This window comes from Stegostoma tigrinum, unplaced genomic scaffold, assembly GCF_030684315.1.
Source record: "Stegostoma tigrinum isolate sSteTig4 unplaced genomic scaffold, sSteTig4.hap1 scaffold_143, whole genome shotgun sequence".
NCBI lineage: Eukaryota > Metazoa > Chordata > Chondrichthyes > Orectolobiformes > Stegostomatidae > Stegostoma > Stegostoma tigrinum.
Window position 1 is genome coordinate 82,791 of NW_026728088.1, and position 25,456 is coordinate 108,246.

The 25,456-nt window shown below is 45.2% G+C and overlaps 1 long non-coding RNA gene across 5 annotated transcripts; it reads right to left on the reverse strand.

The window, feature by feature from the left end:
* Window positions 1-6,761: 6,761 nt before the first annotated feature.
* Window positions 6,762-23,653, reverse strand: LOC132207742 (uncharacterized). 5 transcript variants are annotated; one of them, XR_009443773.1, is made up of 5 exons: window positions 23,439-23,653; window positions 20,554-20,595; window positions 17,868-18,096; window positions 7,534-9,410; window positions 6,762-6,979 (listed from the first exon to the last, which is right to left on the reverse strand). It is a non-coding gene; the product is annotated as an uncharacterized LOC132207742 (long non-coding RNA). The 5 variants fall into 5 exon arrangements; XR_009443772.1 differs by lacking the exon at window positions 6,762-6,979 and adding an exon at window positions 15,185-15,280 and having other exon boundaries at window positions 8,402-9,410; window positions 23,439-23,652; XR_009443776.1 differs by lacking the exon at window positions 7,534-9,410 and having other exon boundaries at window positions 23,439-23,649.
* Between the last annotated feature and the right edge of the window lie 1,803 nt (window positions 23,654-25,456).

Here is a 25,456-nt window from a genome sequence, read left to right on the forward strand (position 1 = left end):
ACTCTGTTTCTCTGTCTCCGAGACCTGCTGAGTTTCTCCAGAAATGAATCGGCACTGACTGAATTTTCAACAAAACAAAGCACCGTGCATGCTGGAAATCTGAAGAAAGCAAAATTGCTGCAGAAACTGGGAGCTTTGAAAAGGCTTCACTGGGTCCAACAGCTCAACTTTGCTTTCACTCTGCAGATGCTGCCAGACCTGCTGAGTTTCTTCCGCAATCTGTGTTTTTGAATAAATTCTGAAAAAGTGTGTCAAAGTTGCTCAGCCACCCTGTCCAACATGGATCCCCAAACCCTGAGAAGTGAGTGACAGCGCAAGGTGCACAAATACATTGGTTCCAAATGACATAACGCTGTCATCACTGACACTGCAGAGCTCTTAATCATGGTCAGGGAGAGAAACATTCACTTTAAAAATGTTCCTACAGTGTGGAAACAAGTCCTCCAGCCTAACAAGTCCACACCGACCCTCAGAGCACCCCATCCAGACCAATCCCCTTGTTACCAACCTAACCTACACATCCCTCAACACTATGGACAATTTAGCATGGCCAATTCAGCTCGCCCGCACATCTTTAGACTGTGGGTGGAAAGCCGACCCCCTGGAGGAAACCCACGCAGACAAGGGGAGAATATGCAAACTCCACAGAGACAGTCACTGAAGGGTGGAATCAAACTTACATTCCAGGTGCTGTGAAGCAGCACTGCTAATCACTAAGCCACCGTGCCACCCGAAGATGCCCCTACTGGAAGGGAAAAGATTCAGATGAATATGTTAAATGTGTTTTGAGGAATGTAACAAATTGTAGACGTGACGCCATGGAAAGACCCTCAGAAGAACGAGAATATTAAAATGGAAGTGTTACCACATCAGAAAACAGAGTAGGTCACTGCGTACAAGGGCAATGGGGACTCCGGCTGAACCAGGGGGACATTACATTGCATTTATTGCAGCTCAAAACTGGGCATCCATGTGGTGATGGAAACCACAGCAACAGCAGCAGCAAAATTGTATTCCACCAGAATCTGTGACTCTTTGTCCCGGATATCCCCTCAGTCTATGGTTACCATGAAGCTGGTCAATGGTTCAGTGACAAGTGCAGGCAAACACGTCGGGGTCAGAACCATGTGTACCTGAAACTGATGGCAACCCGTTGTAGCTACCACATTTGACTGCTTGCATTACAAACAGCAGAACTAACGCATTACAGACAGGATGGAATGATTGCAAGATCAACAGACCAACTATCCTGCCAGAGCCAGTCATAAATGGTGATGGGGGCAGCAGGAACTGCCGATGCTAGAATCTGAGATAACAAGGTGTGGAGTTGGATGAATGCAGCAGGCCAGGCAGCATCAGAGGAGCCAGAAAGCTGATGTTTCAGGAGTGAACACTTCTTTAGAAAAAAGGGAGGGGAAGCGAGCTCTGAAATAAATAGAGAGAGGGGGATGCAGTGAAAGAAGGTAGATAGTGGAGCAGATAGTTGGAGAGAGGATGGACAGGTCAAGGAGTTGGGGATAAAGCCAGTAAAGGTGAGTGTAGGTAGGGAGATATGACGGGGGTTGGTCAGTGAGGAGGGAGGGGCGGGTAGGTGGGAGGGAAGATAGACAGTTTGAGGAGGCAGGAATGAGGCTAGTAGAGGTGAGGTGAGTGTAGGTGGGAAGTGGGGGTGGGGGCTGGTCAGTGAGGAGGGAGTGTAGGTGCTCCACAAAGCAATCTCCAAGCATCCGAGGTAACACGGTGTGAGCTGGATGAACACAGCAGGCCAAGCAGCATCAGGGGAGCAGGAAAGTTTGACGTTTTGGGTTGGGGCCCTTCTTCAGAAATGGGGGAGGGGAAGGGGATTCTGAAATAAATAGGGAGACGGGGAGGCAGATGGAAGATGGATAAAGGAGAAAATAGGGTGAGAGGAGACAGACAGGTCAAAGAGGTGGGGTTAGAGCCAGTGAAGGTGAATGTAGGTGTGGAGTTAGGTGGAGATAGGTCAGTCCAGGGAGGATGGACAGGTCGAGGTGGGGGGTGTGGGGTGAGGATAGTGGATGGGGGATGGGGGTGGGGCTTGAGATGGGAGGAATGGTTGGGCAGGCGGGGACTAGCTGGACTGATTTTGGCATGTGGGCGAGGGAGGGGAGATTTTGAAGCTTGTGAAAACCACATTGATACCGTTGGGCTGCAGAGTTCCCAAGCGAAACATGAGATGCTGTTCCTGCATCTTTCAGGTGGCATCATTGCGCCAATGTAAGAGGCCCATGATGGACATGCTGTCTGAGGAGTTGGGGGTGGGAATTGAAATGGTTCGCGACTGGGACGTGCAGTTGTTTGTTGCGAACAGCACTTAGGTGTTCCGCAAAGCGGCCCCCAAGCTTCCAAGATAATGAAATGTGAAGCTGGATGAACACAGCAGGCCAAGCAGCATCTCAGGAGCACAAAAGCTGACGTTTCGGGCCTAGACCCTTCATCAGAGATGGGGATGGGGTGAGGGTTCTGGAATAAATAGGGAGAGAGGGGGAGGCGGACCGAAGATGGAGAGAAAAGAAAATAGGTGGAGAGAGTATAGGTGGGGAGGTAGGGAGGGGATAGGTCAGTCCAGGGAAGACGGTCAGGTCAAGGAGGTGGGATGAGGTTAGTAGGTGGATGGGGGTGGAAGAACAGGTTAGGGAGGCAGGGACAGGTTGGACTGGTTTTGGGATACAGTGGGTGGAGGGGAAGGGCTGGGCTGGTTGTGTGGTGCAGTGGGGGGAGGGGATGAACTGGGCTGGTTTTGGGATGAGGTTGGGGTAGGGGAGATTTTGAAACTGGTGAAGTCCACATTGATACCATTAGGCTGCAGGGTTCCCAGGCAGAATATGAGTTGCTGTTCCTGCAACCTTCAGGTGGCATCATTGTGGCACTGCAGGAGGCCCATGATGGACATGTCATCTAAAGAATGGGAGGGGGAGTGGAAACGGTTTGCGAATGGGAGGTGCAGTTGTTTGTTGCGAACTGAGCGGAGGCGTTCTGCAAAGCGGTCTCCGAGCCTCCGCTTGGTTTTCCCAATGTAGAGAAAGCCACACCGGGTACAGTGGATGCAGTATACCACATTGGCAGATGTGCAGGTGAACCTCTGCTTAATGTGGAATGGCATCTTGGGGCCTGGGATAGGGGTGAGGGAGGAGGTGTGGGGGCAAGTGTAGCATTTCCTGCGGTTGCAGGGGAAGGTGCGGGTGTGGTGGGGTTGGAGGGCAGTGTGGAGCGAACAAGGGAGTCACGGAGAGAGTGGTCTCTCCGGAAAGCAGACAGGGGTGAGGATGGAAAAATGTCTTGGGTGGTGGGGTTGGATTGTAGATGGCGGAAGTGTCGGAGGATGATGCGTTCTTTCCGGAGGTTGGTGGGGTGGTGTGTGAGAACGAGGGGCCTCCCCAATGTAGCGGAGGCCACAACGGGAACAGCTGATACAGTATATAACATTGACAGATGTGCAGGCGAACATCTTATTGATGTGAAAAGTTTTCCTCAGGCCTGGGATCAGGGTGAGATATCGGGGCAGGCAAGGCACTTGCTTCGGTTGCAGGGAAAAGTGCCGGGGGTGGTGGGGCTGGAGGGGAGTGTAGAGCGGACAAGGGAGTCACGGAAAGAGTGGTCCTTCCAGGAAAGCAGATAAGGGTAGGAACGGAAAAATGTTTTTGGAGGTGAGGTCGGATTGCAGATGGCGGAAATGTCGGAGGGTGATGCGTTGGATTTGGAGGTTCGTCGGGTGGTACGTGAGGATGAGGGGTATCCTGTTTTGGTTATTATTGCGAATAATGGTTGTGAGGGATGAGTTGTGGGAAATGCGGGAGACACGGTCGAGGGCATTTTTGATCACTGTGGATGGGAAGTTGCGGTTTTTGAAAAAAGATGACATCTGGGATATTTGGGAGTATCATAGACCTATACATCTAAATCAAAGATCATCAGTCTCCTTTGCTTTGTGCAGAAAAAAAACTTCAGTTTCTCCAACCTGACCTTACAACTAATATCCCTCAGTTCCTGAATCTTTCTGATCAATCTCCTTTCAATCACTCCACAGACCCTCACTTCCTTGGTGCACACCACCTGTTTGTGCAGACCCGAATGCTCTGTGTTCAAGTGGGTGATTTAATCACACCCGGGCAACTGGTCAGTGACGTCAGTCTGATTCCTGGGCATTTCATGAACTGTGGGTTTCCTCTCACCCCAGTGCTTCTGATATTGTTTGAGCTGCAGACTCCAGCCTTTGATTTTAAAGTTGAAGACAATGAAATTATTTCAGTATTTTTAACCAGTAATGTACACATTTTGTATCAGAGATAATGGGAACTGCAGATGCTGGAGAATCCGAGATAACAAAGTGTGAAGCTGGATGAACACAGCAGGCCAAGCAGCAGCTTAGGAGCACAAATCCTGACGTTTTGGGCCTAGTCCCTTCATCAGAAAAGGGGGATGTGGAGAGGGTTCTGAAATAAATACGGAGAGAGGGAGAGGCGATTCAAAGATGGATAGAGAAGAAGATAGCTGGAGAGGCAAAGGTGGCAGAAAAAAGTACTGCTCGATGTCCTAACGTGACTGCCATTCATGGATGTGTGGGTGAATGGGGACAAAGGTGAGACCCTTATTGGGGACTAACCGTTTGACCTCAGTCAGTGGGAGGTCTGGGGGATGGTGAAAATTCGGCAGGGCTCAGCGTGGCTGTGTCCTCTGGGGCTGCTGGCTGTGGGCTTTTTGGCCTGCTCTGTTTATCCAGCTCCACATTTTGTTATCTCATGTACATATTTTGCTTCATGTGCTGTTCTCAGTTATCTGACTCTGGTGTTGGTGTGATGTAAATCACGTCCCACTATCTTGAGGATTTTGCAGAGGTGACAAAGAAGTTTGATGAAGGCAGACAGGGTAACCATTGTTTGGATGCACTTCAGAAAGGTGTTTGAAAAGGTTCCTCATGGTGGACTGGTTAGATCACATGGAATCCAGTGGAAGCTAGTGGTTTGGATCTAAAACTGGCTAGAAGGCAGGAGGCACAGAGTGACGGTAGAGTGTTATATATCGGACTGGAGACCTGTGACCTGTGGTGTGTCACAAGAATCAGTGCTGGGACACTGCTTACACATAATTTTATATAAATGATTTAGATGGAAGCATAGGAAGGATGGCTAGTAAGTTTGCAGATGGCCCCAATATCCATGTTGTTGTGGATAGTGAAGAATGTTATCTCAGAGTACAAAGGGACCTTGATCAGATGGGCCAATAGGCCAAGGAGTGGCAGATAGAGTCCAGATAAATGTGAGGTGATGCGACTTGGTAAGGCAAACTAGGGCAGGACTTATAAGTTAATGGTAGGGCCTAGGGGAGTGTCACCAAACAGAGACATTGGGGTGCAGATGCATAGTTCCTTGAAAGCGGAGCCACAGTTAGACAGGATGGTGAAGAAGGCATTTGGCATGCTTGCTTTTATTATCAATGTCTTGAGTATTGGAGTTTGGGTGCTACGATGCAGATGTACAGAACATTGCCACTTTTAGAATACTGCACTCAGTATAATATCCCTGCTACAGGAAAGTTGTTTAACTGAAAGGTTTCAGAAAAAGAAAAGATTTACAAGGATGGTGCATGGATTGAATGGTCTGAGCTACAGGGAAAGGAGGCTGACTAGGCCGGGGCTGATTCCCTGGAATGTCAGAGGTTGAGGCGTGACCTTACAGAGGTTTATAAAATCATGAGGGGCTTGGATGGGGTGAATTGGCAATACCTTTTCCTCAGGGAAAGGAATCCAAACCTGACAGCATGGGTTTAAGTTGAGAGGCGAAAGATTTAAAAGGGACCTGAGGGACAGTTTTGCATGTAGAGAATGCTGCATGTATGGAGGAGGTGGTACAATCCCAGCTCTTAAACAGCATCAGGATTGATAAATGAACAGGAAGGGGACAGAGGGATACGGGCCAAATGCTGGCAAATGGAACTAAAATAATTTAGGATATCTGGTTCGAATAGACAAGTTGCAGCAATCAGTATGTTTCCATCCTTTATATCTCTACAGCACTTGGATATTAATTTGCAATTCTAAATTAGCAGAGTGTAATTGGAATGTATGGAGTCGAAGCCAAACCATTCGTGACTTATTCAATGTACTGAACTTAATATCCATCATCCATGAAGGGAGGGGAGTGATGTTAGGGATGTTGGAGTGGTTTGGAGACCAGAGTTCATAATATTCCAGGTCAGATGGATTAGTCTCAGAAATTGTGTTCATATTTGTGACCCAGTTCTTCCTGACAGTGATATTATTCGATCAGAATTAGAATTTGTTTCAAGTATTTGATTTGATTTGGGAAGAGGCAGACTTTTTTGCATTGCTAACAGTTCATTTTGTTTCGTGCACGAAACAGAACAGCACAAAATCAGACCCTTTTATAACTGCAGGCACACTGACACTGCAGGCAGTTACACATTCCAAAGAAACAGACGGGGTGGGATGGGTTTGGAGGGAGGGGTGGTGATTTGCCTTTTTTTGCAATGACGAGAAACGTTTATCAAGGGAGGTAGATGCACCGTCTTCAGCGAGTGGTTCCTGCCGGCTGTGCACTGCCTGAGAGGGCGCTGGAAGCAGAATCATTCATGGCCCTCAGGAGAGAGTTGAATGATGGGTGTTTCGACTGAATGGTCACATCTCAAAGTCTCAGGGAAACAGTTCTCAGTCAGGGCAAGGAAGACAGGATTCAGTCAGAAGATCCTGACACAGCATGTCTAAGGAATAATTTAATATCAGCCATTTGGGGCAAGCAGGATCAGGGGATCTGTATCACTACAGTACAGAGAGGTGGCCACACTCACTACTAATTACATTCTCAAAATGGTCCAGTAGATTTGTTGAGCCTGAATTATGTTCATCATTCCAAGCTGACCCTGTCCATTCCTGCCACTGGGGGTCAGTTTGATGAAATTCTCAAGGTGTTCAGGAGTTTGGGAGGTTCAAGTCCATAGCTCCCTGAAACAGCAACACAAGTAGATAAGACAGTGAAGAATTTCACACAGCATCAGGATCTGGTCAACTTTGATATCTGGCTCATAAGTGAGATGAGTTTTCTTTTTCAAACATGTCAGAGCATGTATTGTTCCTACAAAGAACAACTATGGTTCCATTCATGCATTTTTTTTTGTTTCAACCATGAAATGGACACAACTTGATCAAAGGGGAAAGTGACCATCAACCAGTTTGAACAGTCGGTTGTAAAATAAGTTAAGACAGAGATAAATGTATTTGCAGGACATTTTTTAAAAAATTCATTCATGGGATCTTGATATCACTGGATAACATTGGAAGTTTCCTTCCCTAAAGGACATAGGTTTTTCCAACAATGACAATGGATTCACAGTCATCATTAGGTTCTTATTTCCAGATTTTTTTAAAAAAAAACTCAAATTCCACCATCTGGAATGGTGGGATTCAAACCTCGGCCCGCAGACCATTATCTCGGTCTCTGTGGAGTAAAGGACAGCAGACTAAATAGAAAATAAACCAAGACATTGTGTGATGCCTACTGTATCGGTATTCATCATGAGATCCATCACTGCTATGGACTACAGGTAAAGATCTGAAGATCTTTCCCACCCCGCCTCGAACAGAGTCACAGTAGGCACCAGGTTTCATAGCCTATTGGGAAAATGCAATCAGGATATAGTACAGGACTCATCCCAATCTTTTGTTTAGATTTAAAACTTTCATTTTGTGGCCAAAAATCAAAAGAAAACATTACATCATTTCCAATCGACAAATATCTATTAAAATTTGAAATGTGTCTGTGGAGAGCAATAGGATCCGTAATTGTAAAAGGTGTGCAGACATATTGACCAGGCATAACTAACAAATAAAGGGCCATCGAGATCAACATAGAATTCCTACAGTGTGGAATTTCTACAGTGTGGAAGATGGCCATTCAGTCCCTTGAGTCCACACAAATCCTCCAAAGACCATCCCACCCAGTCTCACACCCTACTCTGTCCTTGCATTTTGCACACAAGACACTAAGGGTAATTGAGCATAGTCAATCGACCTATTTTGCACATTTAATGGACTGTGGGAGGACACCAACGCAGACAGGATCTGGGTAGGACACTCTTCATAGGTTCAGTGTGAACTTGATGGGCCAAATCGTCTGCTTCCACACTGAAGGGATTCTGTGGTCTCCAGAAACAAGCCCAAAAATACCTGGTTTGGAGACAGCTAACAGCAGAATAAAAAAAAAGTTACTCAAATTGGCTGGTAGTTAACCAGTCCTGATGAACCAGGAAACCCCTTTTCACATGCTGTGCAGGTGGATAGTCTTTCGTCAGTGTGAATGTGTCGATGTGTCGTGATGACGTGACTATTTCCAAGCTCTACCTGACAGATATACAACTGTTATTAACATTTTATCCACAATACCAGTACTTTTAATTGAGCAGGATCAGTAACATCAGTACAAACAGCCCAAAACTATGGTTCATTTGATCGTGAGAGTGAGAGCAAAATCCTTCAATTGTGCTTCTTTGTGAACCACTGTTTGGATGCTTTCCCACACTCAGAGCTCATGAATGGTCTCTCCACAGAGTGAACTTGCTGGTGTGTCAGAGGGGAATTCAAGTCAGCAAAGCCTTTCCCACACACAACAGGCCAATGGTCTCTCTCCAGTGTGAATTTGCGCGTGTATCAGCAGTTAAGTTGTCTGAGTGAATGCTTTCCCACATTCCGAGCAAGTAAATGGTTTCTCTCCAGTGAGAGCTCCCTGGTGTTTAAGCAGGTTAGATGACTGAGCGAATCCCATTCCATAATCAGAGCAAGTGAATGGTCTCTCTCCAGTGTGACACTGGTGGTCAGTTTCTAGCTGGGATGGATGAAGAAATTCCTTCCTGCAATCTTCCCATTTCCACAGTCTCTCCCCACTGTCACTGCGCTGGTGTTAGGACATTTCAGATGAATCTTCACAGACTCTTTGACACACAAACCATTTGCATTTCTCCAAAGTGTGAGTGCTGCTTTTTCCTTCAATGTTCAAAATACTGAGATAATTGGGTTGTGATAAACAAAATGACTGTCAGACCTGGATGTGGAACAGTTTGAATTCTCCAAATTGCAGACTAAGCTTTCAAACAGAAAGTAAGTGCAGTGAGTGAGAAACCAGAAGAAAACAGATTGTGCAACTGAGAAATCCTCTGGACATTTGTGGAGCGACACTTGGGGAATATGCTAGATCATCATTAGAACAAATTCATTCACAAATAAATATCATCCAGGTAAGCAATCCAGTCTGTTTGCACAAAATTACGGAAAGAGAGGTGGGACAGCCAGGGGGGAAGGACAGGCATTGTATAGATCTGTAACTCAACCTTTCAATCCCGCTGAAAGACTAAGAACAGCGCAGAAGTAAAATTGTAGAAATCTGAAATGAAAACACAAAAATGCTTAGTCCGAGTTGTACAGCATGGAACAATCCCAGTTGTCCATGCTGACCAGATATCCTAAATTTATCTAATCACATTTGCAAGCATTTGACCCATATTCCTCTACACCCTCCCTATTCACATACAACATTAAAAGATATCTGGGATGGTTAATTGACGAGCTTCCACCAGTTCCTCTGGCAGCTCATTCTATACAGGCACCACCCGCTTTCCCTGTTAAAACTTTCCCTCTAAGCTTAAACCAGTGTTTAGTTCTCATCTCCCCTACCCTGGGAAAACAACCTTCGCTATTTACCCTACACCCACCATAATTTTATTAACTTTTAGAAGGTCACCCCTCAGCCCTCAGTGCTCCAGGGAAAATAGCCCCAGCATATTCAACCTCTCCCTACAGCTCAAAATTTCCAACATCCTTCTAAATCTTTTCTGCACCCTGCCCAGTTTAACAGCATCATTCCGATAGCAGGGAGACCAGAACTGAACACGGTATTCCAAAAGCAGCATAATCAATGCCTTGTTCTGTCTATAACATGACCTTCCAACTCCTACACTCAATGTACTGACCAATAAATGCAAGCATAGCAAATGCCATCTTCACTAACTTCTGCACCTGCAATCCACCTTCAAGGAACTGTGCACCTGCACCCCAAGGAGTCTCTGTTGCATAACAGTCCCCAGGGCTTCATCACTAACTGTTTAAGCCCTGCCCTGATTTTCATTACCATAATGCAATAGCTCCCATTTATCCAAACTAAACTGATTTCTGTCACTCCTCGGCCCATCGACTCATCTGATTAAGTTCCCATTGTACTTGGAGGTAAACTTCTTTGCTGTCTACTACACCAACAATTTTGCACACTTACTAACCATTCTTCCAATATTCATTCCAAATGATTTGTATCAATGACAAAAAGCAGTGGATCCAGCACCGATCCTTGCAGCACACTGCTGTTCATAGTCCTCCAGACCGAAAAAAAACAACCCCCCCCACCCCGCTATACGATCCTGTCTCCTACCTTCATGCCAATTTTGTTTGAAATAGCTAACTCTCCTTGGATTCCACTTGATCTAATCTTGCTAACCTATCAGTCATGTGGAGTTTTGGTGAATGCCTTGCTGAAGTCCATATAGACAATGTCCACTGCTTTGCCTTCTTCAATCTTCTTTGCCACTTCTTCAAAAAAAAACTCAGTCAAGTTAGTGAGATAAGATTTCCAACTCACAAAGTCATGTTGATTATCCCTAAGCAGTCCTTGCTTTTCGGAATACATACAAATCCTGTCCCTCAGAATCCCCTCCAACAATTTACCCACCACTGACATCAGGCTCACCAGTCGATAGTTCCCTGGCTTTTCCTTACCACCTTTCTGAAAGAATGGCACCACATTAGTCAGGCAGTCTTCTGGCACCTCACCAGTGTCTATCAGTGATACAAATATCTCAGAACAGGGCCCAGAAATTATTTCCCTCGCCTCTCCCTGAGTTTGTGGGTAACACCTGATCAGATGCCAGGGCCTTATCTACTACCTTTATGCATTTTAAGATGTCCACCTCCTAATCCTGTGTAATATGGACACTTCCATTATTTATGTTTCCAAGTTCTCTCGCCTCCACATCCTTCTGTGCAGTAAATACTAATGTGAAATATTCATTTACTATCTCAGCCTGCAGTTCCACACAGACAGCCTCGTTGATCATTAAAGGAGCCCTATTTTCTCCCTTGTTGCTTTTTGTCCCAAATGTAGTTTCAGAATCTCTTGGGACTCGCCTTAACCTTATTTGCCAAAGATGGCTTCTGTCTGCTTTTCACCCTCCCAATTTCCCTTGAGTGTACTCGTCCTGCCCTTATACGTCGAGGGACTGATCCAATTCGTGCTGTCAAGAACAACGTGTGCTGCCTTCTTTTTCTTGACCAGAGCCTCAATTTCTCCAATCATCCAGTATCCCCTACACTTACCAGCCTTGCCCTTCTCGTAAACAGGAACATACTATCTCTGGACTCTGCTTATTTTGTTTTTGAAGGCCTCCCATTTTCCAAGCATCCCATTACCGGTGAATTGCCTCTCCTGATCACCTGCCCAACACTGTCAAAATTGGCCTTACTCCAATATAGAAGTTGGAAATTTATATTAAATATAAGTTTTATATTTAAACTGATCCCATCTGCCTGCATCTGGCACATATTCCTCTAAGACTTTCTTGTACATGTACTTATTCAAATGTCTTTTAAACAATGTGACTGTACCTGCATCCACCAACTACTCTGAAAGTTTGTTTCACACATGAACCACTCTGTAAAAGAAAAAATGTCCCTCATGTCGTTTTTTAAAGATGTATTTCTCCTCTCACCTTACACATATCCCCTTGTCTTGAAATCCCCCAGCCTAGGGGAAACCCCTTACTAGTCACATAATCTGTGCCCTCATGATTTCATAAAGTTCTAAGGTTACCCCTTAACCTCCTTTACTGCAGTGAGGAAAGTCCTAGCTTTGGCAGTCGATTTTGATCATCAAGCCCTCCAATCCTGGCAACATCCCAGTGAGTCTTGTCTGAACTGTCTCCAGTTTAATAATAGTGTCCTTCCTGTAACAGGGTGACCAGAACTGCACACAATACCACAAGTGAAGCCTAACCAATGTCCTATACAATCTTAACATAACACCCCAACTCCTATACTCAAAGTTCTGAGCAATGAAGGAAAGTGTGCTAAACAACTTATTAACCACCCTGTCTACTTATCTCCATAAACTTCGAAGAATTATGTACCTGAATCTCAGCATTTCTCTGTTCCACAACACTACCCTGGGTGCAACCATCAATTGTGCAAGTCCTACCCTTGTTCATTTTACCAAAATACAATGTCTCACATTTATTCAAATTGAACTTCATCCTCCACTCCTCAACCCATTGAGCCAATTGATCAAGATCTCACTGTCATCTTAGACAGCCTTCACTAACTACTGTAACCACCATTTCTAGTATCATCTGCAAACTTATTACTTTTGTCCCTTAAATTCTCTTCCAAATCATTTATATTAATGAGAAACAAAGAAGTGGACCCTGTACCGATTGCTGTGGAACACGGTGGTCACAGAACTCCACTCTGAAAAATCCTGCAGCACCACGGGCTCTCCTACAACTAAGCCAATTCCGCTTCCAATTAGCAAGCTCTTAATGAATCACATGTGATCTAACTTTACTCATCAGTCAACCATGTGGAACCCTGTCAAAGACTTTACTCTTATTCTAGAGATGCTGCAAATCTGACCCAATTCTCCCACCATTTGTCCACCACCCTCTTGATCATGCCTTGAAAAGTTAAATCCCAAATCTCTTGAGAATCACTGCTAAATCTGCATCCAGCTGCCATTCAGACTGTTCCAGGTCCTGGGAACTTGCTGAGTCAAGTAATCTTCACATTTTCACCCTGCATTATTTGCCAATTATCTGGATGTTGTATTCTGCAGTTACCAAACATTGCACAATGTTAATAATTTCTCTCTGCAAACTAATATCCTGCAAACAAACCTACTACTCGACAAAATCATTCCTAATCAGCCCCAAGGAGAATTATCTCAGCTTCTTCTAGCTCTCTCCAAACCAGAAACACATCATAATTTTAATTGACTCATGGGATGTGGCCTTTGCTGCCCAGAGTAATATTGATTGCCATTTTTATTTGATTTGCAGAAAGTGGTGTTGAACCACTTTCTGTAAATGCTGCACTCCACATGCTTCAAGTACACCACTGTGCTGTTCAGACGATAATCTGCGCTGAAGCCTCAACACCCTCTCTATCGGAGGAATCATTCCTCAAACCTCACTACCCTCCCTATCATGGGAATGACCCTCGAGTCTCACTACCTGCACTATTGTAGCCATCACCTCAAGCCTCACCACCCTCCACGTTGCTGGAATCCCTCTCAAGCCTTACGACCTGCCTATCGTTGGAATCCCCCTCTAGCCTCAAAACTCTTACCCTCTCTGTAGATTCTCCAGTCTCACAAACCTCACCTTTAATCTCCTCCAGGTTTCAAGGTGAGGGGGGAAACGTTTAAGGGGGATATGTGTGGAAAATTCTTTACACAGCAGGTGGTGGGTGCCTGGAATGCATTGCCAGCGGAGGTGGTAGAGGTGGGCACGATAGCATCATTTAAGATGTATCTAGACAGATACATGAATGGGCAGGGAGAAGACAGATACAGATCATTGGAAAATAGGTGACAGGGTTGGATAGAGGATCTGGATCGGCACAGGCTTAGAGGGCCGAAGGGCCTGTTCCTGTGCTGTAATTTTTGTTCTTTGTTCAACACCCTCCTGTCTCCAAAATCCTCCAGCCCATATAAACTTCCTTAGCTCTAACTGTCTTTACCCTCACAAACCTCCCTTTGTTTGACATCTAATCCAGCCTCACAATCCTCACCATTTCTGTAACCTCCTCCAAACTCACTTTTCCCGACTTTTTAAATCTTCTCCAGTCTCAGAACCCTTCCTGTCTCTAATATTCTCCAGCCTCACAAATCTCAACATGTCCCTTCCTCTAATACAGTCCTAATGATGATGCCCCATTTTTATTCCTCCACTTGATGGTGGCACCTGCAATTTCCTGGGATTCAAGCTCCAGAAATTCTTGGTAAACCACTTCATCGCTGTACCTCACTTTTCTCCAGAAAACATTGAATAGCTCATGATTGATCATTGTAGTATCTCATTTTCTGAAATGGCTTGAAATATTGCTTGGCATCTTCCTATGTGAAGAGTCTCGAAGGTCTCCAGTCCAGAAAAAGGCTCTGTGGCCCATCCAGCCTGTGCCAGTTAAAAACTATTACCTAACGACTCTAAACTAATTTTCCAGCACTTGGCCCATAGACTTGTCTGCGTTGGCATCACAAGTGGGCATCTAAATATGCCTTAAACGCTATGAGGATCTCTGTGCCTACCACCCTCACAGACAGTGAGGTTCAGTACCATTGTCACAGCATGATGACATCACAGACAGGAACAGAGACGAGCTGAGTCTGTGCAAACCAAAGATCCCACACACACTGTGAAGGACGGGAGGGTCCCTGACAGGGGGCAGAGGAGATTTAACAGAATGGTTTGTAGGGAAGAAGGTTTTTAGTTGCATGGTTAGAGCTTTTTTTTTGACATTATTCTTTCATTTGACTTTTGCATTGCTGGTACACAGCAAATATCCATCTATAATAGATGGACTCTCCTTCTCAACCTCTCCCCTCGAGTCGGGTGTGGTAATCTTCAGGTTAAACCAGCCCTATGGTCAGTTAGGACAATGGTGACTTTACCTTTGGCACAGTGATGCCACTGTGCCTTGGTGGTGTAGAGGGGAATGTCGAATGTGGTGGATGGGACACGACTCTGACAGAGCGCTTCTTCTGGAGGATGTTCACTTTTTCGAACAGTGTTGGGGCTGTACGCATGCAGGGAAGTGGAAAATGTTCCAATACAATCCAGACGAGTGCCTTATAGACAGCAAACAGTCATTGGGGAATCAGGTGTTTGGGGAAACTGAGATTGCTCTCCTTGTCACAAAGGATTTTGAGGGGACCTTTGATAGAGGTGTTTACAAAAGAAACACTTTAGAATGATAAAATGTAGACTCATGACTGATCTTAAAAAAAATTACAGGACACATTGAAAATTTTAGGGACGATCTATTGAGAAAATGGGGTGATTTAAGAGAGAAATTTTACACGGCAAATGAGAAATGAGCAGGAACACAATATTCACACACAATGCAAATATCCAGGTGCTGATGAATTGAGTAATTCTGTCAGAGTTTGGTGTTAAAATTATTGAGTTCCCCACATGGAAGTCCCCTTCTATTATCCTGTAACACAAATTCATGAAATCCATCACTGTCAGTCTGGGTAGAAATTCACAACATCCCCACATTGTGGCCGAAGATAACTGTGCATTGTCCCTATTACGCATTATCCCTTGTGGAGGTCAGTCGTTGATTCAGGGAGAAATCTATTTGGGTTTCTCGGAATTTCTAACTTGAGACTTCATGTCACTGACCAGAACTGCAGGTCTTTGACATATGGCAAAGAACGGCCATGATTTAGAGAGATGCACATGGCAGGATTCACTTCCTTTTCTTCTGTGCTGCTGCACTGCCACATCAATGAGACATTGGGCTGGAAAATCAAACAACTTGATGAACAAGTTGTCTCGATTTTGAGAAATGGACTGCAAGCTTCTCCCAGTCATTCAAAAGGATGCCCCTTAAAAAGGCAGCAATAATATACGTGTCATCTTGCCCAGTGCTCCCAACAAAAAGATTAGAAGAATGAGGGAGGATCTCATGAAGGGATAACAGTCAGGTTCCGTGAGGGTTACAGTTTATGGAGAGATATTGATAAATGGGTGACAAGTTGGCAAATGGAGTATAAATGTGGGAAATTGTGAAGTTTATTCTTGAGGAGACAAACAAAGAACAGTGTTATTTAAAAGGTAAAAACTGTGGAAAACTGCATCACATAGGGACTCAGGAATATTTGTGCAGGAAATACAAAGCGTGCACACAGTTGCAACAGGAAATCAGGAAGGGCAAAGGGATGTTATCCCTTATGTCATGATGTTTGCAGTATAAGAGTTTGGAATACATGTCTTAGGGCAAATGTACAAATTGTTGTTAAGACCACATCTGGAGGAATGTGAGCAGCTTTTTTTGGTCCACTTAAGCAAATTCATCACTTCATTGGAGGTATTTCAGAGAAGATGAACTAGGATGATCACCGGTTTGGAGGGATTATCTTTTAAGCTAAGACTAAATAGGTTTGGAATCTACTAACTAGATTTTAGAAGAATGAGAGATGATCCAATTAAAAATACAAGATTCTTAAGGGAGTTGACGGGATAAATGCTCAGGGGATATTTCCGATCGGGGGAGCAAATTCTTGATAAGGCAGCGAATAGAGGGATCTCTTTTGGAAAGATCAAATTTAAGGCAACACAGACATGGATAAGGGGTTTCAGTTATAAGTGAGGTGGAGAGAAGGAGCATTTCAGAGGTTGAAATTTCTGGCATGTGATTGAGAAAATGTATGCTAAGATGTTCATGTTGAGGGGAGATATGAGAGCATATTGAGAAGTGTGCAGTTCAGCGTCAGACATTTCCCAATGAGAGGGATGGATTCAGTACAGTAGTAAGAAAAAAAATTTGTAATAATAACTGAAGGCAATGTGTTTAACTATCACAAAGTGTTATTGGAGGAAATTTCAGCTAATCAAGTAGCGGAAGCATCATAAGCAGTTTTAGAATTGAGTAACAGTGGAGCAAAGGAGAGTGATGGAGGGGAGTTGGATCTGAATATTGTAGTATATGTGCAAAACCTAACACGGTGCCTGTGGAAGATCTCACCTCCTGGCAGTATGTCGGTGAGAAACAGCATGAGCCAAGGATAGATCGTTGAGGGACATGGACTACATGGATTTCAGACAGGAAACAGAGAGATGGAGTGGGATTTTCCAATGACAGTAAGGTCAAACATTGGTTTTAAACAGAATGGGGGAGAAGGACATAACCAGAAAAGAGAAGCAGACAGAACAAGTGACAATATCTGAACTGGCATGGGAGGCGGGGGGGGGGGGGGTGGGGGGGAAGAGGCAAGGAGGAGGAGCAGGAGGAGAAATAAGAGAGACTTAAAATGTTTGTAGTTTAACGAGAATAGGGCAAAGGATTAAGATGAACTCTGATCAGGCTTACACAAGACTGGAGAAAGATGCAAGTTTAGGACGAAAACAATGAGCAACGTGCCAGGCAATTTGGTTTGGTGGGCGAGTGGAAGAGAGGGAAGCAGCAGAGGCATCCGATTTGGATTGTCTCAATCTTAGTGAGATGGAGTTTCTATGTGTCTCCCACACTTGTTGTTGGAGGGGAGGATGGAGGAGACAGGCTAATGGACAATGGTTTGCAAAGAAACAATGCCTGTGTTAGAGATATTCAAAAATGAGTGAACAAACTTGATGATTTAACTTTTATCCAGAATACTAAAATGTACAACAGAAGTCTGGGTTTGAATCCCATCTCAGCAGATGGTGGAATTTGAATTCAATTAAAAAAAACTGGAATTAAGAATCAACTGGTTGCCATGGAACCATTGCTAATGGCAGAAAAAGAAAAAAAATCTAATGTCCTTCAGGGAAAGAAATTTGTCAACCTCAGCAAGCCTCTCAGTTGCAAGTGACTGTAAAGTCTCAAAGGAATGAAGCTGGGTAGACCACTTGGCATCTACCAAGGGACTAGGAAAGACAACTGCAGAATCAGCCCGATCGACTCCATAAACTCCTCCTTACGAATATCTCAGGGCGAGTGGCAAAATTTGGAGAGATGGCTCAAAGACTCGTCAAGAAACAGTGTCATATGCATAGAATCTATCTTATAGCTAAGTGACACACCCACCATCACTGACCTTAGTGAAGACCTGTCCCAGGAGCAGGACAGACGTGGCAGCACAGTGCCATTCTGACCGCAGTAACTGACCTGGGAGTACTCGACACTGACTCTGACGCCTGGAAGTCTCATGGCTCCTGCAGAATGCCATAGACCATCCTCCGCAGGTGATAAAATCGGCAGCAGTATTATCGCTAGATTATTTATTCAGAGACCCAGATAACATCCTGGGGACCTGGCTTCGAATCCTGCCATGACAAATAGTGGAATTTGAATTAAATAATGATCTGGAATTAATAGCCGAATGATGACCGTGAAGCCATTGCTGATTATCCAGGTTCACTTATGTCCTTTCGGGAAGGAAATCTGCCATCCTTACCTGGTCTGCATGACATGCAACTCCAAACCCACAGCAATGTGGTTGACTCTTAACTACCTTTGGGGCAATTAGGGATGGGCAATAAATGCTGGTCCAGCCAGCGATTTCCACATTCCAAGAGTGAATTTTAATTTAAAAATCTCCATGTTGAATGGCACTTGGAGGAAGCACTGTGAGTGTAAATGGCACGAAATGTACTCAACGCCCACCATCAGGAGGAGTTCGCAGCAGGATTACCAATCAAACTGGTCACATCCTGAAGGAAAAAAAAAACTGCTTGGCTGGGACTGCAGCAGGTGGTGACGCAACCAAGAGAAGGGAAAAACATAGCTGGTCTCATCGTCACAAATTTCCCAGCTGCAGATGCATCTGTCCGTGACAGGATTGATAACAGCGACCACCGCAGTACTGTGGAGACAAAGCCTCATCTTAAACTTGAGAATACCCTCCATTGTGTTGAGTGGCACGAACTTTGGCTAAAAGGGACAGACTTGGAACAGATACAGGAACTCAAAACCAGATATCTATGAGGCTTTGTGGGACATCAACAGCAGCAGAACTTACTCTGGCATAATCTGTAACCTCAGGGGCCAGAATATTGTGCACCCAACCATTACCATTGATCCAGGGGAAACACACTGATTAAATGGATAGTATCAGAGGGCATGCCAAGAGCAGCACAAGGCATAGCTAAAAATAAGGTGCCAATCTGGTAAAGTGATAATGCGAACTGCAGATGCTGGAGAACCCAAGATAATGAAATGTGAGGCTGGATGAACAGAGCAGGCCCAGCAGCATCTCAGGAGCACAGAAGCTGACGTTTCAGGCCTAGACCCTTCATCAGAGCCAACCTGGTAAAACTTCCCAACAGGACTATCTGAATGCCAAATAGCATAAGCAGCAAGAGTTAGAGCTGAGCCACCCCATAACCAATAGATCAGATCTAAGCTCTGCAGTTCTGCCAAACACAGTCGTGAATGTTGATGAACAAGTGAACAACTCACTGGAGGAAGCATGCCAAAAATCCCCATCCTTCCTTACAGAGGTGCCCAACCTATCCATGTAAAAGACAAGACTGCAGCAATCTTCAGCCAGTCGTGCCAACTGGATGATCCATCTCAGACTCCCTCAGAGGTCCCCAACAGAGATGTGAATTTTCATCCAATTTGATTCATTTCAAATAATATTAATAAATGGATGAACACTGCAAAGGTTACAGGCCCTGGCAACACTCTGGCAATAGTACTGATGACTAGTGCTCTAGAGCTTGCTCGTCTCCAAGCCAAACTGTTTCAGTACAGCTCCAGCAGTGGTATTTACTGACAATTTGGAAAACTCCCCAGGTCTGTTCAGCACAAAAACATAGAGCAAATCCAACCCGACCAATTTCCCCTCAAACTGTCTACTCTCTCTCATCAGTAAAGTGATGGAAGGTGTTGTCAACAGCGCTATTAAGCAGCACTTACTCAGCAGTAACCTGCTCAGTGACACCCAGTTCGAGTCAAGGTGGGCACTCGGTTCCTGATCTTATTACAGACTTGATCCACAAATTCACAAACAGCTGAATTCCTGAGGTGAGGTGAGGAGAGGATAAATAGCACAAAAACCATTTATTTCCACTTCAGTGGAAATGACTGACAGTGACACCTTAGTTTCAGCTCATCTGCTGAACCTCTCATCTATTCCTGTGTTATCTCTAGGCTTAACTATCCAAATTCACTGCCAGTCGGCCTCCCACATTCAATGTCCCTGTAACCTCAAGAATACCTAAAATTCTGCTGCACACAAGTTCATTTGCACCAAGACCTGTTCACCATCACTGCTGTACTCCCTGACCCACAAAGGCTCCTATTCATAAGCAACAATTTAAAATTCTCATCCTTGATTTAATTCCTGGCGGTGATGAGCCCTATCTCCCTGCACCACACAACCTTCAATACTTCAACAATTCATTTAGTTTCAGACTCCAACAATGCGTTTAATCATCCCTTCACTATTGGAGGCTGTTTCTACAGTTGCCAGGCAACATGGTCTGGAATTCCCAACTCTAAGGTTTGCTTTCCTTCTTTAAGATAGTGATGAAAGCCTGCAAATTTGGAAACTTTTTGGTTACCTGACCTAATATGGCCTTACGTCAAAAGTTTCTTGATAATATTTTTCTCAAATTATAAAAGATGATAAAAATACAAATAAATAGTTTGTTGATTTGGACATACACTGTTAGCTCTTCAGTACCGCTAGATGAATGATCTGTAGCTTCTCAAATGACCGCATTGCGGTCGTACCTTCATCTGAGCTGCAAAAAGACATGAAAGTTAAACATCACCTTCTCCAGAGGTAGCAGGGCTTTGGCAACGATCGCTGGTATCTGTGGAAGGAGAAACAGAGCAAATGTTGCAGAAGTGCAAAATGAATGACACAGAATAAAGCTGCTGTAGAATTTGGTGGTGTGAAATGGAAGAAAAATGCACTCTCTTTCTGGGAGAATATATCCTAGCTGTGAAAGACACCGTTCAAAAATTAATCTGGTAAGAGAGCAGCACACAGACGGGGGTGGGCGGTGGTAAAAAATTTATTTCCAAAAAGGTATAAGAAAATAACAGTAAAATACTACAGAGATCAAATATACCCATCATGAGAGACTGAAGAGATTAGACACCGACAAAGGTGATCAAAGAGCACAGAAGTGAGCAAGAGCAGTGCGAGCTGCTGTTATCCCACACTCTGGGAAAGAAATCCATAAGAAACAAACACTTGGATAAGAGATAATAGGAACTGCAGATGCTGGAGAATCCGAGACAACAAGGTGTGGAGCTGGATGAACATAGCAGGCCAAGCAGGATCTTAGGAGCACAAAAGCTGACGTTTTGGGCCGAGACCCTTCATCAGAAATGGGGGAGGGGAAGAGGATTCTGACCTAAATAGGGAGAGAGGGGGAGACAGATCGAAGATGGAGGGGGAAGATAAGTGGAGAGGAGACAGACAAGTTAAAGAGGTGGGCATGGAGCAGGTAAAGGTGAGTATAGGTGGGTAGGTAGGGGGGAGATAGGTCAGTCCAGGGAGGACGAACTTGTCAAGGGGGTGGGATAATGTTTGTAAGCAGGAAATGGGGATGCAGCTTGAGGTGGGAGGAGGGGTAAGGAGAGAGGAAGAACAGGTTAGGGAGGCGGGGACGACTTGGGCTGGTTTTGGGATGCAGTGGGGGAGGGGAGATTTTGAAGCTTGTGAAATCCACATTGACACCATTGGGCTGCAGGGTTCCCAGGCAGAATATGAGTTGTTGTTCCTGCAACCTTCGGGTAGCATTGTTGCGGATGGACATGTTGTCTGAGGAATGGGATGGGGAGTTGAAATGGTTCGCAACTGGGAGGTGCAGTTATTTATTGTGCTACCGAGCGGAGGTGTTCTGCAAAGCGATCCCCAAGCCTCCGCTTGGTTTCCCCAATGTAGAGGAGGCCACAATGGGTACAGGGGATGCAGTGTACCACATTAGTAGATGTGCAGGTGAACATCTGCTTGATGTGAAAAGTCTTCTTGGGGCCTGGGATGGGGGTGAGGGAGGTGGTGTGGGGGCAAGTGTAGCTCTTCCTGCGGTTGCAGGGAAGAGTGCCAGGTGTGGTGGGGCAGGAGGGGAGAGTGGAACGGACAAGGAAGTTACAGAGAGAGTGGCCCCTCTGGAAAATAGGCAAGGGTGGGGAGGGAAAAATGTCTTTGATAGTGGGTTCGGATTGCTGATGGCGGAAGTGTCAGAGAAATGTGCGTTGGATCCGGAGATTGGTGGAGTGGTATGTGAGGATGAGGGGGATCCTTTTTCGGTTGTTATTGCAGGGATTGGGTGCAAGGTAGGAGTTGTGTAAAAAGGCAGGAGACACAGTCAAGGGTGTTCTCGATCACTGCGAGGGGCGGGGGGTGCTGTGAGGTGGGATTACGGTCCTTGAAAATCAAGGACATCCGAGATGTACGGGAGTGGAACCCTGGGAGCAGATGTGGTTGAAATGAAGGAATTGGGAATAGGAGATGGCATTTTTGCAGGACGGTGGGTGGGAGGAGTGTATTCTAGGTAGCTGAGGGAGTCAGTGGGCTTGAAATGGATACCGGTTTCTAGATGGTTGCCGAAGATGAAAACAGAGGTATAGGAAGGTGAGAGAGATGTTAGAGATGGTCCAGGTGAACTTAAGGTTGGGGTGGTAGGTGTTGGTGAAGTGCACGAACTGTTCAAGCTCCTCGTGGGAGCACGAGGCAGCGCCGATACAGTCATCCGTGTACCGGAGGAAGAGATGGGGTTCAGGCACAGTATAGGTACAGAAGAGGGACTGTTCCGACAAAGAGGCAGGCATAGCTTAGGCCCATGTGGGTACCCATGGCCATCCCCTTTGTCTGTAGGAGGTGGGAGGAATTGATAGAGAAGTTGTTGAGGGTGAGGACGAGTTCACCTAAGCGCATAAGGGGGTCAGTAGAGGGGACCTGGTCAGACCTGCAGGACAGGAAATAGCATAGGGCTTTTAGGCCATCTGTATGGGGAATGCAGGCGCTAATGTGGTGTACTGCATCCTCTGTACCCGTTGTGGCCTCAACTACATCAGGGAAACCAAGCAGAGGCTTAGGGACCACTTTACTGAACACCTCCACTCAGTTTGCAATAAACAACTGCTCATCCCCACCTCCCTATCCTGTTCCTCCTCTCACCTATCCCCTCCTCCCGAGACTGAATATCCCCTCCCTACATCCCCACCTACACTCACCTTTACCTGCTCCATCCCCACCTCTTTAACTTGTCTGCCTCCTCTCCCTGTTTATTTCAGAATCCCCTTCCCCTCCCCCATTTCTGAAGGGTGTAGGCATGAAAACGCCAGCTTTCCTGCCCCTCTGACGCTGCCTGTCCTGCTGTGTTCCTCCAACTCCACACCTTGTTCGCTCAATTTCTGCCAGAGGCGGCTGCGCATGCGCCCAGCTTCACCTCGGACCTTTCAAAGTTTCAAAGCTGCCGCGCATGCGCCCCGCAGATCATTGCCCCCGATAAAGATGGTGGCGGTCACACGGGCCTCATGCCATCTGAGGCAATGATTTGTTTTCTGCACACGTGAGTCTGCTAGTTTCAAATGTGTGTTTTCCGACGTGCACTAAGTGTTTATAAAACTTCCAAACCCATACGAATATCACTCCCCTCCCGCTTTCTGCCGTTTTGCTTTCTTTACCGTGTCCTGCTCTTACCTCAATTGCACAAATCTTGGTCTCAGCGAAGGATCGAGACCCGAAACGCCAGCTTTCCTGCTCTTCTGATGCTGCTTGACCTGCTATGTTCATCCAGCTCTGCACCGTGTTGTCTCGAATTCTCCGGCATCTGCACTTCCTGTTGTTCTCAGCGACCCTGCACGGCGCTCGTGGATGATCACGTGGGTAGAGTTATCCCGCCCTCTCTTCATTCCGATTGGGTGACATCGGCCCGGTCATTGAAGGCACACTGTGTTCCTATTGGTTCTGCACTGACATCAATCACCCAGACGCCATGGTGAGCTGGAGCTTGCGCAGTGCTTCGTGTTGTCATTGTGGGAAGCAAATGCTCGTCGTCACAATGTTGCATTTTGAGACAAATGAGCCTGAGAACTGGATGAGAAAGATTGTTACATTAGCGATCCTGGGGTTTTAATAAGTCGCTCTGAGGAAGGGGCACTGTACCCGAAACGTTAACTCTGTCTTTTTACCTTCACAGATGCTGCCAGACCTGCTGAGCTTTTCCAGAAACTTTGTTTTTGTTCCTGATTTACAACTTCCCAGTTCTTTTGTTTTTTTTTTAATACGTCACGATTGAAAAGGCTTCCGGCAGCTCAAAGCTAAAGATACCCTTGATACCGCTCTGTCAGCGAATAGAGAAATGGCGGTGAAATAAGGGTAATAAATTCAGGTATAACAGGCCTCAGGTAAGATGTAAAGAGAATAATTATGAATATGAAGAACACCACGTGGTGAAGTGAGGTGAGTGTTGTTCATATGAACTGTGATTGGGCAGAGAGGGAGGTTAATCAAAAAAGAACAAGCAGAAAAGAGATTCTCAAGAAAGGTCTGTGCAATGGAAAGCAACGAGAATCAGAAGATAAAAGCCCAAGACAGAAGAAAAAGTTTGAAGACCGAGGCTGCAAAAACTCCAATAAGTTGTTCCCCTGCTCTACTGCCTAGTTATTGACTTAAGCAGTATAATCCACATTCAACTGTAAGTAGCTGTCTGAGTTTGTCACTGTAGTTTACTTCATAACAGATAAACTCCACACTTTGTCTCAATAAAGCTGACCGTTGGTTCACAAATTAGTTCTGCTGCCAAGTCTGTTCCTGTTTGAAAAAGGGTACAGATCACATTTAAATAGACAATGAAAAATGTCAATCCAGGCAGGGGGCAAAATTCTACTCCCTCTCCACTGACTCCATCCCTGCCCCGGTAACTGGCAGGTAACACACTGGTCACAGTCATGGTGCAATATTTCACCCCAAGATGAGCTTCCAACCACATTACTCACCCCCACACCCATTATCACAAAGTCCATATACAATTTCAACCTCAACAGCATCTCAGTTCATCTGCTGCTGAAACTCTCATCCATTCCTTTGCTACCTCTCGACTTAACTCCCCAAACACACTCCCGACCGGCTTCTTAATACTACTTTCCTGAAATCTTGAAATGATCCAAAAATCTACTGCCCGTGTGTTTATTCTCACCGATTTTAACATCTTCAAGTTTTTCCATCCTGTGCTCACTAACATAAACATTTTCTGAGTGGCAAAGCACCAAGGTTTTGAAATTCATATCCTGATTTTGAAATTTTGTCATCACACCTCCTTCCTTTGATAGCCCCTCCAGCTGCAAACCCCTCTGAGATATATCTGAAGAAGGGTCACTGGACACAAAACAATAATGCTGCTCTTTCTCCATAAGCACTGCCAGATAAGCTGAGTTTTACATCAATTTCTGCTTGTGTTACTACTTTCAAGCATCTACTGTTCTTTTGCTTTTTCCTTCAAGACATTTGTTCTCACTGACATCCAACTTCCAGTAGATTTTTGGTTTTAACTCTCCCACCTTTTTCATGTTTTCCATTCCTAAGGCCATAAGCTGTTTAATTTACTCCCTAAACATCCCTGGGTTTCAAAGTCCCCTTGTTTGTTCAGGATATTCCTTGAAACCTACTTCTTTGGCCAGTTTTGAGTCACTTGTCCTAATAAGTGCCTGGTATCAAAT